Here is a 20,106-nt window from a genome sequence, read left to right as displayed (position 1 = left end):
TGTGCTCCCAAGTCGATCCCCACATTGTCCCCATCCCAGCTTGGACTCCCCACCCCCGCCCTGCCCACCACTGATCAGGCTCTGTGTGGTCTGCTGTTTCCAGAACCTTCCTTCTTTCCTTGGTTGTAATTCTCTTCCTAGAGCTGTTGGAGATCCGGATCATCCGCTCCTGGGTGCTACGAGCTTGTCAGCTTCCCAGACTGGTATTTTCGAGCCAGGATGGGTGTGGCCAGAATCAATTGTCAAAATACTTAGCGGTAGGAACAGGGTGGTGGGACTGGCACACTTACCTAGTTACAAACTCACTCCCATTCATGTATACCTTGTTGTGTGTGCTGCTGCATCTGGTGTTGTAAATAGCAGCCCGTGGGGGCAACACCAGGCCCGTTTGTGTTCAACTGCCTTTGAAACTCCTCTTGGCCCAGAGTGCAGCTCAGGGCACTTGCCTAGCACATGGGAGGCCCTAGCTCCCATCCCTAGCAAGTCTCCACAAATCCTCCCAAGGAATGCTGGGGAGGCCTGACCCTCACTTGGAAGGTGAGGAAATGGAGACTCAGAGAGATGAGCATTTTCTCCCTCCTCCTCCTCAGGCTTAATAGCTACAGAATATTCTGTCTGCTGCAGCACCAAGTTCACATCAGTCTCCTCAGCCAGGCCATCCATATTGTTTCAGGGCGTTCCATGGGAATCAATAATGCAGCTGTGACAGCCTTTATATTATTAAGATGCCTTCAAGAATTCATTTTAGACGACTCTATGATATTTCATAGTGTCAACCGAGACGTGTGTACACGGCCACTAATTGCATCATTATTTATCATAGCAAAAATGGAATGTAATTAAGTGACATATAAAAATGCTCAGAGATGATATTAAGGAAAAGAGACAGGGTATAGGCTGCGTAATCAGCATCTCAGGATCTGGGGGTGGGGTGGTGCAAAGGCTGGGACACTGGGAGGAAATAGCCCCCCACCCACTACCATGAGTGTGGGAGCCTGATGCAGAAAATGGTTTTGTGTTTTTCCATGCTTGTAGATTTTTTTTTTAAACTCTGAATGTTGTCTTAGTTTGCTTTCTCCTGCTGTACAAACATCATGGCCCAAAGCAGCTTGGAGAGGAAAGGGTTTATTTGGCTTACATGTCCCAATCACAGACTGTCACCAGGGATGTGGGGACAGGAACTCAAGCTGGAGCAGAGGCAGGAGCTATTTGGAACGCTGCTTACTGGCTTGCTCGTGTTCATCTGCTTTTCTTCTATTTTTCTGGCCCACTGGCCCAGAGGTAGCACCTCCTGAAGTGGGCTGGGTCCTTCCAGATCCATCAACAACCAAGAAGATGGCCCACAGGCCAGTCAGGCAGAGGCAGGCACACCTCAGCCGAGGTTCCTGCTTTCTAGGGACTCTACTCAGGGTCAAGTTTACAGACACTGACTGTCGAAAGTGTGTACTACTATTAAACTTAAAAAAAAAAAAAGAATAGGTGAAGCAAGCCTGGTATTCCTTGTTCCTTCTGCTCAGGAGGCTGAGGCAGGTGGATTAGCATTCAAGGCCAGCAGGGGCTACACAGTAAGTCCGTCTCAAAGTACTAATACTATAGGGATAGAGACGTAGCTCACAGGCAGAGTGTTTGCCAGCTCCTCCACAAGGCCATGGACTTGACCTCCAGACTTCAAAAAAGCGTGGAAAAATATAATTAAGTTCAGCCTGAGTTTGGCTCATTGTTTTTATTCAGAAACATTTCTCTTTGGGAAACATTTGTTTCTGCCACTGTTTGTTTTGCTTGGATTTTGTCAACAGGCATCATGGCCCCGGCTGGGATGATTTGGTCGCCCTTGGACTCTGAGGCAGCTGCAGCTAACATGTAAAGCAATCCCTATGTTCCGATAAAACTTTATTTGCACAACAGGAGGCAACCAAATTCAGGCTGTGCGCCCCCACACCCACTGCCGGTTCCCGCTGCAGCCCACCCACATTGTTTGCCTTCAAGAAATGAACTTTATTAAACATTGGAATAGGCACAAAAGAATATTTGAGACTCAATCTTAAGTACCAGCAATAAAGATGCGTGACTCACCAATTTAGGCAGCAAACCATCACTCTCAGCGGGGAGGCCCCGGGGTCCCCGCCCTCAGGCCTCAGCCCCTTCTTTCCAAGGAGCGCTCACCCCAACTTCTGTATCCTCTCACCTCAGGAAACACACTGCATAGTTTCACTTCTGTTTGAACTCTGGATAGACTGGACATGAGCTCATGGCTGGTTCCATGATGTGTCTACATGGTTTTCTTAGGATTTTTCCATATTGATGCCCTGGCCATGATCTGTTTGTTGCTCATCGTCTCCTGCGCTACCGCTAATGCTATAGACTAGATATGCCATCTACTCTTGATTGATATTTTCCTGGTTTGGTCTGTCTGTCTGTCTGTCTGTCTGTCTGTCTGCTTATCTCTGGAGTCTTGTGTTACAGCACCAGAGTTTCTTTATGTTGTATAACTAAGACTAGGTTGTCTTAGGAGTCTAAGGAACAGGCACTTAACAATATGAGGCAAAGCCAGGCCATTGTCAGAGTGGCCGTTCCAGTCCCCAACTCTCTCACAGGTTACTCCACACTCTTGCCTATACCTGCTACACTCAGACATAGGCAACGTTTCCTCTCAGTGCTGACACTGACTGTGACATTGACCCCCCTGTAACTCTGTGTGTTCTGAGGCATGAGGACCAGACCTGACCATCAGTGCCAGTCTGCACGGCAGCTTTTGTGCAAATAAAGTTTTATCAGAACATAGCAATTGCTTTACATATTAGATGCGGCTGGCTAGGCTTGTCCTGAGGCATGCTGGGAGCTTGAGTGGGTACATGGATGGTGGGAGTTTGACCTTCATAGGGTTTGTGGAGATTGACTGATCCCTAGCTTGTGCCCACACAGCAAGTGGGCTTCACAGAAAAGGTGACATTGAACAAAAGATCAGGGGGAGGTAGAGGATAGAGATGCTGTGGGAAGACACTCTTTGCATCAGGAACAGCCACACAAAGGCCCCAAGGCAGCGGAATGAGTGATGCCACTCAGCAGCAACAGGAACAGCCTGGAGTGAAGAGAGAAAGAGGGATGACAGAAGGGAGCAAGCAGGCGAGGGCAGTGGCTGGACTGAACAGAGTCTGTTAGGGCCAGTGGTGGGAAGACAGTATCAGGCAGCCATTGTGGGGAGAAGTAGGTCATGGCCATACCTGGCCTCAGGACATAGACTTGCAAGTTTGAGGAGACTGAGGTCTAGTCCCACGTATGCAGCTGATTGAGTGTGTGTGAGCTGTTATGGTTATTATTATTATTATTATTTTGTATAATTTGTGTTTGTTTCTCTTAGTTTCTCTCTTTACCCAGCTATCACACAAATAACTGAGACTCTTTTATATTTGTTTGTAAAGCCTTACAGCACAATCTTGAGCAGTTTCTTTTCTTAACTCTTTATGTTATGCTGACTCCATCTTTTTCAAAGTGCCCAAGTTACTTTCTTTTTAGTCCGTTCTTTGCTCCGGCTGAATGTCTTCATCTTCCCTGCACCTCTGCCTGTGGCTGAGTCCCGACTGCCTCCTCTAACTCCTCCTCCCCTGGCTGGCAGGAAGTCCAGCCCCTATTCTCTTCACTGCTCAGTGATTGGCTGTAAGCTGCTTTATTGACATATCAAGGGGACAATTGGGGAGCTGTGTTTACACAACATTGAGACAGGAGATTCTCAGAACAAGGCTTGCTACCAGCTATGGGAAATACAGAAATCAGCATCAGAATTACACAATAACCTTATGCTTACAGTGAGCCTTGCTTAGCTATCCTTCATGAGCTCATGTGTGACTCAGTCTGATGCAACATGACAAAGCCAGGCTCCACAGGCCACATCCCATAGCCCGAGAGCCCATCCCCCACTCCTGCCCTTCAGCTTGGGACTTAGAAGCTCTGGGACCAAGTAGAAGCCCATGAATTGTCAAGGCTCCCCACCGTATAAGAGGGGTCACACACAACCAACTCAGGGTTTTGTTGATCCTACATCAGCTGCAATTGACCAGGAATAAAAACAACACAGTGATGCAGGTAGAGTTCATAAACACAGCCCCTGCACCTTCAGCCAACTGTGCCTTGGAATTTCTCCAGAAGTTTAGATGTATACCCACAATCATGGGATGAAGCAGGAGAGATGTGAGTTCAAGGGCAGGCTGGACTGCACAAGTGAGACCTTGTCTCAAAAAAAAAAAAAAAAAAAAAAGCAATACCTTTCTGACCATATCTCACATCAGATGTCCCAAGTGCTCATGTGAGTGAGAGGATATGCCTGTGTTCATGGAACTTTGGTGTCCCAAGGAGCCTGGAGCCCAACTATGTGGACACTAAGGGACTCATGTGCTAATTTTTGGCAGTAGTGTTTTCCCTTCATATTGGTCTTTGTACTAAAATGGACAGACAGGGTGGGAGGAGTAGATGGAAGGACATGAATAGTTCACAGTCAGATGATGTAGGCTGGTGACTATGCTTGGCTTTGCCTTTCTGAGCAGGGCAGTGGGCTGCCACACCTCTTCCCAGAGGACTGGCAGTGGCAGCTTTTCAGAGCCGGGCCAAACACATCTCAGTGAGAAAAGCTTCGGCATCCTCCAGCGCCACAGCAGAACTGCTTTCTCTGGGTGGTACCCGGCCACACATGGGGAATGGAAGAGGTGAGGATCTGGCCTTGGAGGCCAGATCTCACCAGAAGGCAAATCCTTACACTCTAGGTACACAGGGCATGGTAGAGTGAAGGCTCTCCTTTGACACCAGGCTAGAAATGTGATTATTGTTTCCCAGTTCAGGTAAGGAAACCAGGAGTTTAGAGGACGGGCTCCAAATCCCCAAAGCTGAGCTGCTGCTGCGATACAGCTACGCTCTGCAACAGCCCAGTTTGACCTGGAGACATCATGAGGGCACAGCACGCCATACCAGCCCCCTGATCTCAGACTTCAGCCTCAAGCATCCTAAGAAATAATGCTGGCCCATTCTGCTGTAGCCACATGTAGCACTAACCACAGCTGGCATAGGAAAGGCATGTTAGGCAGACGGAGAATACCAGGGAAGCTGGAGGGAACCGGAGCACCTACAAGCTGTATCAGCTATCTACAGACACAGCCATGCCACCGTAACAACCATACCTCAAAGGTATGCAAGGCTGAGTCTGTACTGCTAAGGCTTTTGCTGTCAGGGGGCTTGCTTTTACCTTAGGGTTATAGACTGACTCTGAGGGGGATCTGGTTACTGAGCCACCAATGGGCTAGCCTGGACACGTCTTGGATGGAGATAAAGCCGTTAGTGACCAGCACTACACTAATGTAGCAAGGTGTTTCTGTCCCATTAATGTCTTGCCTGAGACAAATCACAGGATTGAGACCAAAGGTGGGGTGTCGGGTCTGACCAGAGGGCACAGAACTTGGGAGCAAGCTTCCAGCCCAGAACATTGTTTGGAGGTGTTGGATGGGGGTGTAGAGGGAAAGGGAAAGGGCAGAGGTCACTGAGGACAGTGTGTGGAGCAGGGAGGAGGGGCGGCCTGTGGAAGGAGCAGACAAACCAGGCAGCAGCCTGTGCTGTGGGAAACGATGGTGTTGAGTTCAGCCTGTAAAAACCAAGACAGGCTGAGGCATTTGGTCAGCTACACAGATGCCCAGACACCCCCGGGACATAATCGGCCTTGACTTCCACAGAAAGGTTAATTGCTCAGATCATAGTCTGTGGTTTCTGAAACTGACAGAGCAAACCCCTCCATTAAGGCCTCAAGCTGCCTGGCTTTATCTGTCTGGCTTTTTTCTCTTCCCTGGTGACTTGGCCAGTGCTGTGCCTAGCAGTGTCACACAGAGTGGTGACAGTCTGACCTGGGAGGCTGACTGACCAGTAAGCAAACATTCCTGTGAGAGGCATCCTTACAGGGACAGCAAAGGCCAAAAGCTACTCAAGATGTAGAGAATTCTGACAGCAGCCTGCCCAAAGGGCTTACGCTCCGGCCCTTCAGGCATAGCTGGAGCCGGGTGCTCTGAGCGCACCGTGAACTTGAACTCAGCTCTTCCCCACACCAAGCTTCCTGAGGACAAACTGGGTGGGAACAGAGGTACTCCCCACAGCTTCCACTCCCCTCCTCAGTTTAGCAACGCCCAGTGGGAAGGAGAGGGCACATGTTGCTGGAAAGTCTCAGGTTGGACCCTGACTGGTTCAGCTTCAGTCATGTGTCTAGTCCTGAAAACTCCGATGCCTCATCCTTCCCTGGACACAGCCCCACCCTGGAGCTGAAGGGCCCGGCTCCCTGAACACAAGGGCACATAATCCTGAGGGGGTGTGGTCCCTAGAAAGAAAAGCTGGTTCTGTACCCACAGGGAACACTGCCTTGCTGTCCAGAGCATTGTGGAGAGAGAGTAGAGGCAGAGCAGGCAGGGCGCCAGGGCGTTATGAAGAAGAAAGGGCCAGTAGGAACACCCATTTCACGGATGGGAAGGCCAAAGCAAGGGGATGCTGTAGAGGGACAAAGAAATGTCTCAGTGGGGGCGTTGCCCAGCAGCAGGACACTGCAGGGTGCCAGGGTGAGTTGGGTAGCCTTCTGAAGCTTCTTGGAGGAGTTGAGAATTGAACCGAGACCCAAGTGGAGAAAAGTAGCCAGGCATAGGAAGACAAGACAGAAGAACATTGCAGAAGAAACAAGCAAGAGCAACAGTGCCCAATATGGTAGCTAGTGTGAGCAGCCTGGCTTTTATCTGCAGAGGGCCTGGAAAACGGGAGAAATAAATGTTTCTTCGAGGGAAAGCCACTTTTTCTTCTCCGCCTCTTAGAGTTCATCTTTAAAAAATCTTTGCTTAATAGGCCTGCTTCGAGAGCTGCCTTGTGGGATTTTAATCTAAATTTTATTACTACTGAGGTTGGATCTATTTTTTCATCTGATCTTGGCTGGATTGGCTCCTTCTTTTGTGAACCGTCTGGAAAGCTAACCTTTTGGGCCTCCTTAAAAAACTTCCTTTTTTTTGAAGCCTCAAACCTCAGGCTCTGGGAAGCCGCTGTTCTCAAAGGCCGCCAGCCTGCTTATTCCCCCGGACTTTGATCTTTATAAACACCAAAGGAAAATGTCGTTTTTATTGGCAAAAGCTTTGTGGGTGCCTCTAGATGAGAGAGCAAACTCTAGGCTGGGAAGTCTGGGTATTTTTAAATTCCTCTGCCAAAGTGATAAAGCCAGGATCCTGTGGTCCAGGTGGAGGCAGCAGGGAGAGGGCAGGATGAAAGATGCAGTGTCCTTCCAGTGTCAGCACAAAGTGGCTGACAGACTGGATGGGATTCCCACCCCCCTGCCCCTTATGTGGTGTGAGTGCGTGGCATGCTCGAATAGACACACACAGACACACACAGACAGAGGCACAGACACACACAGACACGTATACACACACAGATACACACAGACACACATATACAAACAGACACACATATATACACACATATACACACATACACATACAGACACATACACATAACAGAGACACAGACACATAGACACACACACACAGACACATAGACACACATAGACACAGACACATAGACACACACACACACACGTGCTGTTTCCCTTCTCCATGACAATTTCCCCTAGGCCAGAATAACCCAGTCTCCCAGTGAAACGTGGTGAACACGCCTGGCATCCAAGCACTGGTGAGGCCCAGAGGGAGGAAGATAGCAAGTTCAAGATGAGCGAGGCTACACAGTGAAACCCAGGTGTCAAACAGCCACCTGGGCTGGAGCTGCCTAAGAGCGCATATACTGGAGATTGGGGCAGTTTGTCAATCTTCTTCCTATGCCTTGAATACTATCCTCCTCCTTGTGTGGCCCAGCTGAATATCTTCTTGAGCATGGAAGCCCCCCAGCTATGCTGGTGGCTGTCCAAGTCTCCCACTCTCTCAGAGCGAGTCTTTCCCATATGGTGATGGGATAAAGAAAAATGGATTCCCTTATGATCAGGTTCTAAGTCCATGAGGGTTATAAAGTGCTCTCCCAGAGTCCACGCTGCACCCACACGGGTGACGCTGAGTGGGACACGACATGTGCGGGACTGCTGCTGGCAGGTTTAAGCATCAATGTCAGGAAGGCAATGCCAAATACGGCATTTAGATATTACATTTGAACACAAGCGCACCTAGGGGACACGGACAATATTTAGGTCACTGCAGACCCTGGAAAGAGCGTTTATGGTAGAATAGATCTGTTGCCTTGAAGGAGCAGCAGAGAGGCCACCATGACCAGAAGGAGCAAGCAAGGGCGGAAGATAAGATAGGGTGGTCAAGGAAAAGTAGAGTGCTGGGAGCAGACGGATGGACTCTGTGGAGTTGTACGTCCTCTTATAGACGTGGCCATGTGATACACGCACACTGAGAGCTGCAAAGGCAATACCTCAGTGGGCAGCCCATCTTGCCTGGGACCACCTTGCTGTGTCTACCACCATAAGACTGCATCAGCAGCGGAAACCCCATGGTCGTCTCCAGGGAAATGTTCACTTTTGCTCCTCCATGCTCCTGGCTCTGCTTGGTCGCTGGGAAAACTTATCTACCCAGTTTGACCCAGCTACTTCTGGCTTCTCCTAGCCAGAATGTGGCCTTCAACTCAACCACTGAGCCACTAATCTCCTAGCCTCCACTTCCTCATCTGGTTCAGTGTTCCTGGACTTCCTCTTGTCCTGGTGATGGCATCCTCCCAGGGACTCTCCAGCCAGACCAGATGCTTTTTTCTTGTCGTCACAGCCCTGCTGGGGCATAGTCTACCTCACAGTGGCCTTCAATCCTTTGTCCCCTGCATCCTGGACACCTTCTAGCATGTTTTGTTGTTTCCTGGAAGGCCCCACTAAGGCTCTGCCAATAGCATGCTACCATGCAGATGAAACAATCTAGGTTCAGCAAGGTTTAGGTCACTTGCCCACATGTCTCTGGGTACAGGAAGTGATGTACAAGCCCCCCACCACACCCCACTTGCCCTGTCCCTTCCCACTGGAAGCAGTCCCAGATCTGCCACCTGATGTCTGGAGTTCTGGGCTTGGCACTGAGTGTTTTTGTGCCTCAGTTTCCTCTCATAGCTAACGCAGGGGGTGATGTAGATACATTCTCACAGTCAGTTGAGGGCAATTATGGCTCTTGGCAGTCCTGGATGGCCTGTGCATGGCCATGATTGAGCGTGTGACCCATTTGTTCAGTCTGAGGCTCCTGGGGAGCTGGAGCTAGATCCGTTTCCTCTGTGCCTCTGTGGTGCTGATGCAGGGTCTAGGCTTGGGAAGTTGTTCTGTTCTGGTTTGGTTTCTTTCCACACTGCCAAGACAAAATGCCAACAGAAACCACCTAAGGGGGAAACTGTATCTTGGCTCATTAACACACTCCCCGCCCCCTGCATCATGGTGGGGAAGGCATGGTGGATGAACTCATGATAGTGCCAGTGGATGGTGGAAGCTGCTCACATCTGGGTGGACCAGACATACAGTGGGAGGCCAGAACCAGGGGCAGACATTACTTCCAGCACCCCAGGAGCTACAAGGAGTTTCCCATCATGCCCTGCTGGCCTCATCCTTCTCCCCGACTCCTTGTGTGCCTCTGACCTCCATCACTGACTGTGTACCCCCCCCCTTTCTCTCTCTCTCTCTCTCTCTCTCTCTCTCTCTCTCTCTCTCTCTCTCTCTCTCTCTCTCTCACACACACACACACACACACACACACACAGAGTTTCCTCCAACTGCCACTCAGAATGACCTGTCTGTCCACAATGTGGGCTGGTTCTCTCACTGCACACTGAGCCCTGGTTACTGTCCACAAGTGGGAATGTGGTCCTGGTCTGGCAGAGTCTCAAAAAAGAATATTGATTCTTTAAAAATATGAACATGGCATTGAATTAAAAATATAAGAATATCGTAGGTAGCTGGAAGGAGACAGAGAGGAGGGATATAAATTGAGAGAGACAGAAAGGGTACATAAAGGACAAAAAGAAAAGGGAGCAGGGTTCATGGGGGAAAGAGCACAAAACCACACAAGCCCAAAGGCCTGTCCTCAGGACTCCTTGGACCTTCTATGCCTGCCTCTGTGCCATGCGCTTACAAGATACAGACAGAAAAGGGAGGCCAGGATGACCTAAGAGAGATTGGCAGGCCTGTCTGCAGGGCCGCAGTTCAGCCTTGGCCTTGTAATCTCCAGCCCTCCGCCTCTTCTCACCCTTCAGTCCCAGCATGCAAGGCAGTAGTGTGTTCCCAAAGCCAGTTTCCGGGTCCTGAAGAGAACGAGAAGTTCCTGTCATCTGGTGCTGGAGACCAAGGTCACTGTGACATGTCGCAGATGTTCCGTGACTGCCCTTAGCTTCCAGCAGAGCCCTTTCTAAAGGGCGCATCTGCCAGAGATGGTTTAGAATTAACAGGGACCATGGCCTCTGAGCTCTGAGGAAGGACAGCACTGCCAGAGACAAGCCAGTTTGCTCAGTGGCCATTGCTGAGGTCACGAGGGCCTCTGAGTACTTGAGGTTCAAAGAGGTCAGGGAAGGTCAAAGTCAGTTGCAGAGGGCTTGGTCCATGTTCAGACTCTTCCCCTATGGGAGACATGACACATATTGCAGGGGTCTCCACGGGACCACTGCTGAGGCTGAGGTGCTCAGGACAGGCTCATTGGAAGAGGTGACTTTGAAGGAACCTGGTGGCGTAACATAGCTTGGATTTATGTACCGATGAGGTCTGTAGTGAGAAGTCAGAGGTCTGTCACAAGGCTTAGGTTGCTTTCTGGAAACTTCACAGTGCTGGAGACAGAATCTGGAGCTTTGTTCATGCTAGGCAAGTGCTCTACAGTTGAGCCCCAACCCCAGCCCTATGTGGTACGTTCTCCATACTCCTAACAACCTGTTCTTCTGCCTCGTTTCATTATGAAGGATATTGGGTCCCTTAGCTCCTGTCTTTCCAAGGCCTGTTTCATTTCCGAGCCAGCCTTCTATCTTCCTCGAACAGTGCTCCACTGTGATGACACGTGTGGACCCTATAACCAGGCTATTGCCACCTCAAGGTCTTAATCACAACTGTGAGGTCCACTGCCACGCAAGGTGGCATGAGCACAGGTCTGAGGGTTAGGACGTGGAGAGTTTTGGTGAGATTGAGGCTGGGGTGAGCATCTCTGCTTGGGACTCACTTGGCTCAAGCACTAAGTACTCCACTAACATATTGGAACCTGTTGCCGCAGACCTCTCTCTTGGCTCTTGATTGTGCCTCTTAGGCCAGCTGGGGAGCTGGCCCATTGCTGACCCGAGTCAACAGTCTGTGTGAGAGTGGGTCCTGAACACCCCAGAGCTCCTGGATATGCTGAGGCCCTGATGTGCTTTGTCATGTGGCATATGAAAGGATGGTTTTAGAAAACCTAGGTCTGTAGAAAGCAGCCAGGTTCCATGTTCTCAAGAACCTGACTGTTAACACTGGAATTCCACCCCCAACGGTCCCACAGGGGCAGCCACTGAGAATGCCCACTGTGACCTTGAGTCAAAGCCTAAAAGACTTCCTGACTTGTTAAGGGGATTGAGATCATTGTGCTGGGAACCCCCCCACCCCCACCCCCGGTCTCCGGGCCTCTGTAGAAAGACTACTGGATGCGATGCAGTGGGATAGGGCTACCCCTCTGGTCACAGGATAGCATGACTCACAGAAGCAACCTAAGAGAATAGTTTTAGAAGGCCTCCGTCACCATGGCGGGGATGGCAGGGTGGAGGCAGGGCAGCTTCCTGTGCCGCCAGGCAGGAGGCAGGTAGCATACACCAGAACCGGGGATGGGGGGTGTGGAGGGATGCGAGTGTGTGGGGTGTGTGCCCTTCAAGGCCCACTCCTTGTGATCTGCTTCAGCCAGACCCCAAACAGCACCATCAACTGGGGACTGTTCGCTCAACTATGGAAGCCTGTTGGGGACATTTCATGGCTTAGGCCATAAAGTGTGGACAAGACTCATTCCCATTTCACGTTCTTGACTCTGCTAAACCAGTCTAGGAATCTGAACCAAAGGCCTTTCTTCTTTCCAGTTAATTCTGAGTATCTGCCATTCTGCATGGATGCTAGGACCTTAGCCTATTAAAAGCTGGTGATCCAGGTGCTGGCATATCTCCAACATGTGGTCTCAGTGCCACCCAGAGCCTAGGCTGCACGCATAGCCAGGAGTTGGGGACACACTTGTTACCACAGAGTTTGGGAGGCTGAAGCAGGAAGTTTACAGATTCAAGGCAGCCATACAGAAAGAAAAAAATAAAATTCATGTCCTTGTAGTATCAGGGATGGAAATGGCCTTAAGACGCTGCCATGTGGACCTATAAACCCAGGGAGGAATCTTTGAAGGGCTGAGGTGCCAGGTGGGGTCTAGGCCACCCTGTCCATGTGTGCCCTATTGGGAGGTAGCTCTGCCTTAACTTGTCCCCACCTCGGTGGCCATGTGGGGCTTCGGGCTCGCTATGCCACACCCACCCAATTTGCAAATGAACTTCAGAAAACTGGAGCCTGGTGAGGCGCTTCCTATTTTTAAATGTTGACAATGAACGCAGATATTTTTAAAAATATTGTGTGGGCCAAACAAGACATTTCTGCTGGTTGGATTCTGTCTGCTGGCAGCTTGTGTGAGAATTCCCTGACTTTCTCAAGGGGGAAACTGAGGCTCCGCAGCAGCAGGTGGACCTTTGAGCCCTGCCTCAGGGCTCCAAGTAGGGAGATGCTAGCAACAGGGGTAGGTCTGTTGGTCTCCCTAAAGTTTCCCCTTCTGGGTACCCCTCTTCTCTAAGCTCCTGTCCCTTGTCTGCTGACAGAGTACCCCCTGCTCGTGTGTTCCCGTTATGTGATGGGAAACGGCCCAGGGGGTGCATTGAGCTCACAGCCTGCCTCTGCTTCCGCCTTGCCCTGAGACAGCACATCCCAGCATGCCCTGCACAGGGAGCCTCTGATTTGCAGGCTGGGGGCTCTGTGACTCCAGGCAGCCCTCTCTTGCTTCTGTGAGGCCTCTGGCCTTTTTTTCCTGACAGCCCACACCTTCTGGTCACTGATCCACCCCCCTTCCCTCCCCCACGCTGACATTTCATAAGCAGCAGCTGTCACTGAGCTGTTCCCAGCCCCAGCAGACTGGCTCATGTCATTTTTACATGACTTAACGTGCTCGCTCGGAGCCAGGGCGTGCAGGCCAAACTCAGCCCTCAGCCACGGTGCTGTGACTTTATTGATCCAATGTATTAAACAGATGGATTATTATTTATTTATTTACTTTGAGGAAAAAGAATTGTTTTCCTCCCTCTTCAAACACCATCCCATCTTGGTTTTCTATGACTTTGCAACTGTTCCCCTCTGATCCCCCTAAGGACTTTATCTGTCTAAGGCTGATAGGCTGTTGTCCCAGACCTCAGGGGTCCCCTGAGTGTCACCACACCAGGAGCACTAGGATCATAGTAGGAACCGCTAAGGCTTCACACAGCATGTGCAGACAGAGAGGGGCTAGCTCTTGACTCACCAATGAGCTACCTAGTCCTTACAGCAGCCCAGGAAGTGGGTGCAGAGACCCCACTTTCAGGAGAGAACACTGGGACTCAGCAGGGGTGTGTCGCCCGCCCAGGCTCTCTGTCTTAGTATTGATTATAATTATGACCTGGTTTTCATGCATGACACAGGAGCTGTGGTTCCACATGTTGATGGCTATGGGCCCAGTCTCAGGCTCCCATCCACCAGGGCACCCACCCACGAGTGGTCAGCAGCCACCTTGCTGGGCCCCATCAACCTGTCCAAATGGTGGTCACATTCATAGCTCTGGTCCCATGAGAATACAACCAAACTGAAAATTCCTGTCACTGTCCTAACATCACAAGACTTCACTCTGCTGCTGTGGCCATGGTGACTCTAACAAATCCAGCACACCTGCAGTCACACGGAGGCAGAGAGTCTCCAGTTACATGTAGCATGTCGTATCTGGTAATGACAGCCACTGAATGTGTTTACATATCTAGTTTGCTGTACTTTCCGCCATCTTGTGTGGTGCATATGAAGGTGTTTATATATTTACAATTCTATATTCTCTGTGCGCACGTGGTGCATATGAGGGTGATTAAATGTCTGCTATTTATACTTTCCGCGTGTGGTGCTCTTGAGGATATAGGTGCAAGCTCCCACGCATGCAAACGCGCAGGCAGATGAGGACGTTGAGCATCTTCCTCTATTGATTCTCACCTTTTCTTTATTAATTAACTAACTAATTATGTGTAGAGTCCTGTGTATCTCCAGTTAGTCTTGAGGCAGATATGTAGCACAAGATGGCCTTGAACTCCTGATCCTCCTGATTCCCTGAGTCCAAGCACTGGGGTTAGAATCATAAGCTACCATACCCCAGCCAAGTGCTTGACTTCCCTTGTTGTTTAGCATGAACGCTACCCAAAGACATATTGAGTGTAAAAAACAAGCCTTTCTCAGGCATCCTTCCATCAAGAGGTCTGACAAGCCTGCATGGTGAGGCGTATGCTCGGTGTATGTTGAGGCCACACAGCCCTTGGAAGGTAGACCCCACCTTCCTTGAGTGAGGTTTCACTATAGCTAATAATTATTTGACTATAATTAGTAATTATGCTTGTTCACCAGAAATGGTCTTACTTTACCTACACAGACACACACACACACACAGACACACAGACACACACAGACACAGACACACAAATACACAGAGACACACAGACACACAGACACAGACACACAAATACACAGACACACAGAGACACACAGATACACACAGACACACAGACACACAAACACACACAGAGACATACACACACAGACACACAGACACACAAATACACAGACACACACATACACACACCCACACCAACACACACACAGACACACTCACACACCCCCACACACAGACACACACACAGACACACCCACACCCACAGACACACATAGACACACACGCAGACACAAACACACACACATACATACACAGACACACACACACACACACACAGACACACAAATACACAGAGACACACAGACACACACACGCAGACACACACACAAACACACACACAGACACACCCAGACACACACATAGACACACACACAGACACACGCAGACACACACACAGACACACACGCAGACATACACGCAGACACACACAGACACACACACGCAGACACACCCACACACCCCCACACACAGACATACACAGACACACAGACCCACACACGTATACACATAGACACACACATAGACACACACACAGACACACATACACACACACATACATAGACACACACAGACATACATAGACACACACACTCAGACACACACATGCAGACACACACACAAACACACATACACACATAGACACACACAGACACACACATGCAGACACACACCCAGACACACACATGCAGACACACACGCATAGACACACATAGACACACACACACGCAGACACACACAGAGACACCTACCCACACAGACACATACATGCAGACACACACACAAACACACACATAGACACACACAGACACACATAGACACACACACAGACACACACACACAGACACACCACACACACGAGCATCAAGCCCACGACATCCACAGGGGCTTGCTTCTGCACTGTCTGTCATTCCTGCTCCATGTCTACCATGCCCACTTCTCCAGTGAGGGCAGCTGGGGACGGAGGTGAAGCCCACACTCAGGGTCACAGGAGGCTGACTGAGGCTTGACCCCCCCAGGTGTCTCTGAGCGCAGTGAGGAGCCAGTCCTGTGACTCTCCGCTCGGAAGGGACTTCAGGAAGGGAAATCAGTCCTGCAAACCCATCAATTCCATCAATGGCAGGTCAGAGTTGACCTCGCCAAGCTGTTTTTTAAAAAGGCAAAAAGTGCAGCTAACAGGATTAACTGTCAGCTCAGTCCCACCTGATGAGAAATCTTTCCATTTCTTCTGCCCCCAAAGGTCACCCATTCTCTGCTGAGCATCTAGCCATTAGCGCTGAGTTCGGAGACTGGTCTCCCTCCTGTCTTTGATTACAGAACTCCCCTCCCCCATAACCAAGGCACAGCTCTGCTGGGGGCTGCTGCTCCCTTCTCTGCAGTCCCTGGTGTTGCATACTGTCCCCCTCCCCCCCCCCCCCCCCCCCCCCCCCCCGCCTCCCTGTTTCATTATTCCCACCGTCTGCTCTGTGTCCTCCAGACACCAACACTTGCCATCCCAGCGCAGGCTTGTGTTTGCCAAAGTCAACCCTCTTTTCCATATGTATGTTGAAGAGAAAGATTGGAGCATCTGAGCCTGAGCGTGTATCCATGTCGTCAGCAAACCTATCAAAGTCAGAGAAAGCTCCGCTGTCAGCTACTGTGCCTTCCTTCTCTCTTTGTGTGTTAATTAGAGTATATTATTTGTTTAAAAAAAAAAAAAAAAAGAGTGAGACTTCACTATGGCATTTACACATGGAAATAATGTATCCCATCAAACCCATCCTTATCTTATCTTTCCTCCCCCACTGGCACCCTCCACAGTCTCCCTTCTACTTTAATTTGAATATAGATTCTGATAATGAGAAGAAAACTGTGATTTGTCTTCTGAGTCTGGCTTATTTCACTTAACATGATGACTCCAGTCCTGTCTACTTCCCTAAAAATGATGTCATTTCCTTCTTTCTTTATGGCTGGATAATATTCCACTGTGCTTATACAACATTTTCCTTATCTGCTTGTCTACTGTGATTAGAGGTGCAATAGAGACTGATATGTAGGTGTCTCTGTGATATGCTGAGTTGGACTCCTTTGGCTATACCCCAGGAGTTGCATAGTTGGGTCATATGGTCTGTGTGTGTGTGTGTGTTGTTGTGTGTGTTTCATGCCTCCATGCTGATTTCCACAGTGGCTGCAGCAGTTTATAGCACACAGTGCCCAGTTCCATAGTATCAGGTGGGGCCCAAGATTCCAGTTCCTCTATATGGCTGGTCAAGATGGTCCTGGGTCCATTGGCTTAGATCCAGCTGGATGGAAGACCAGAATTGACCACCACAAAAAGATGAGCCAGAAAGTGTCCTTGAGGGGTGGGGATCCTTCAAACAACACCGGAAACACTCCTGGATGCAAAGAGTTGCTCAAATGGTGCTGAGCGGCTACCTTTATGGAACTGAGGCCTCCAGTGTCCTCAAAGGCTGACAGCAGTGGGAGCTGGTGCTACCCTAGCCAAGGGGAGAGGACGCTTAGAGCCAAGAAGGCAGAATACAATATAAGCAGTCCTGCTTGGGCAGTGTGGAACAGCAGAGGCACATGTGTCTCAGGTACTCTTGAGGCTGAGCCATGGGCCTGCGGTGCTCAGACCCCTGACACAGAGCTGGACAGAGGCATGGAATGATGTCTGAGTAGGCATGGAAGGAGGGGGTGGGGTGAAGGGAATCCAGGGAGAATCACCAGCCCAGGAAGTTATAAGTGCACAGAGGATGCTGGGCACCAGGCTCGTCTTCTGAAAACTGACAAGTAGGGGCCTGGGATGAGACTCAGTTGGAAGAGTGCTTGCCTAGTCTGAATCCCAGGGTACAGTTTCTAGCACCAAAGTCAGGCATAGTGGTACGCGCCTGTAATGCGAGCATTTGGGTGGTAGAGGCAGGAGGATCAGGAGTTCAAGGCCATCCTGGGCTACATAGCAAGTTGGAGACCAGTCTAGGCTTCACGAGACCCTCTGATCCCCACCTTGGAACCAAAACTGAGAAGTGTTAGGAAAGTTTTAAGAACACATTATTAGTACCACTAAAGACCCTTTGGATGGAGGTAATAAGAACTTTAAAATGATGGGAATAAAACTGCTTTCTCACTTTGGTTCAAGTCAGTATTTCAGTCTTTGTGGGGAAATAGAACTGTGCCACCCACATCTCAGCCGCTGCCTCAAAGGACTCTTATCTGCCTCTTGAGAATGAGGTTGGTTCCTTGGGGGGGCAGTGCGGGTACTGGTGGTCATGGTATCACTAGGCGGTCAAAGGTGCCAGCGTGGAGCACATGTGGGTCTAGGGCGTGGCTGGGGAACTGAGGATGGAGAATCTGGCACTTGCACCCCAGGATGAGGCTGGAGTGATTGGCTAGATTCAGCTCCTTATCTTCTCACTGGACTCACATGTGAAGGCTCCGCCCATCTAACCCAAAGGAGCTAAGAATAATAACAGGCTGGCATGGTGATGCACTACTGTAATCCCAGCACCATGGAACCGGGGATCTGAGTGCTAGGGGAACCTGGGCTATATAGTGAGACCTTATCTCAGAAACACAGGCAGAAGAATAATAACAAAGATTGTAATTGCCATGCTAAGAGTAGCAACAACAGTCATAATAAAAGTGGACAAGAAGTGTTCTTTACAGACCCGGTGATAAGGGACCCTGGTGCCCCGCCAATCCCCCAGTGCCCGTGGAAGGCTTGGGGGCACCTGGAGTCCTTTCTGTCCACCCATCAGAACATGCATCTTCCTCTGTGCCCTCCAGCCAAGTTGACCAACAAGGCCCTGGCTGAGGCAGCTCTGAGATATGGCTTCCCAACCACCTACCTTCCTGTCCTTCCTGCATTCCTTACCCACATCTCTTACCCATGTCTTGGGGGGACATTTCCTTAATAAAGAACTGTAATGACTATTTCTCTGGAGGAAGTTACCACTTGGATCCTCTTCCAAGGCACCCATTCCACGGAAGTGATCATCAAGGTTCTGAGTGGGTCCCTCCTGGCCAGTGAAACAACCTGCATTTGATCCCAGGCCCCTTAGGTCCCCAGAAGTTTCTGGGTAAAGACAGAACTGCTGTCCCCTTCAGGAACGATCCCTTCAGAATTCTGCTCTGCCACTCTTAGAGGCAGGAATGGGAAACAGCTAACCACAGGCACAGTCAAGTACAAAGGGAGAATGGCCGCATGCCTGCTGACCCCTCAGCTCTCTTTCTCTACCCATACAACTCAGGACCCAAACCCAAGGAGTGGTGCTACCCACTCTTAGGCTGCTCTTCTCACGTCAACTGACATAATTAAGAAAAATCTTTCCTAGGCACACCCACGGTCCAACCTGAGCTGTTCCTCATCGAGACTCTTCCCCAGGTGGCTCCAGACTGTGTCAAGTTAGCGTTCACTGCCCTCATCTTCCCAACCTTGATCCAGGAGGTCTCTCTTTCACACCAGCTCTTGGAGCCATCTCTCTTGTGGCGAGCTCTCACAGAATGGAGTGGTCTGGGGTTCATCTCCAACCTGCCAGGCTTAACTCATAACCCTCTAACACATCAGTGTGGCTTGGATGGGAATATAGGGTGGATGGGGTCTCCATTCCTACCATTTACTCCCCGCCCCCTGTTGTGGACCCACAAGTTCATTACTGCCCGTTGACTCCATCTTTAGTCTTGATCTCAGTCAGAAGACCGCAGGCTACATTCCCACAAGTCAGAGCGTCCCTTCTACAAGAACAGCAGCAGGTCAGTGACCAGGTCCCTCACTGGGATAACTAGAGTCTTACACAGTACCAGGAAGCTATTTCTCCCCAGTGCTGCACCACGGCTCTGAGTGTTACTTCCACTTTATAGAAGAATAAACTGAGGCACAGGAGTTCGTTTCTGAGTCCTGAGTTGGGGTGGCATGAAGCTTGGACCGGCTGGATATGAATTGCATGCTCAGGGCACAGTGCCAGGATGGGGCCCTGCAGGGAAACCACATAGACCAGAAGAAAGCAGATGCGGTGTCAGTGACAAGCATACAGGAAGAAGAGGAGGTGACAATGTGGGACAGGAAGACAGCAGCCATCCCTAAACTGTAGCAGTGCTAGCAGCCTAAGGTGGACTGATATGAGGAAGGTAGCTGTGGCAACCCAAAAGACACCCCAATCAGTAGGAGGGCTGAGGGGCAGCATCCCTCAGGAAGGGCTGGAACCAGGTGGTTTTTCTCCCTGGAACCCCGTGAGCTTCCCTCCTGGCCCACCTCAGCGACGTGATACTGAGTCCTAGAGACGGCCAGTGACGGGTCAGTTCCAGGCCAGTGATCAATCATTTGCGTTCATGACAGCAGGCTCGCAGCAGAGCGTGGAAGCTCCTGGGAGAACCACAGGCCAAAGCTGTCGACCTGGCC

At 50.2% G+C, this 20,106-nt stretch overlaps 1 protein-coding gene across 1 annotated transcript in view; it reads left to right on the top strand.

The window, feature by feature from the left end:
- The window catches only part of Gsg1l (GSG1 like), a 193,994-nt gene that overhangs the window by 98,645 nt on the left and 75,243 nt on the right, over positions 1 to 20,106 (top strand). The window lies entirely within an intron of this gene.

Source organism: Acomys russatus, chromosome 5, assembly GCF_903995435.1.
Source record: "Acomys russatus chromosome 5, mAcoRus1.1, whole genome shotgun sequence".
NCBI classification, from domain to species: Eukaryota; Metazoa; Chordata; class Mammalia; order Rodentia; family Muridae; genus Acomys; species Acomys russatus.
Note: the sequence above shows the minus strand (reverse complement) of the source record. Positions and strands in the feature narration are given on the sequence as shown.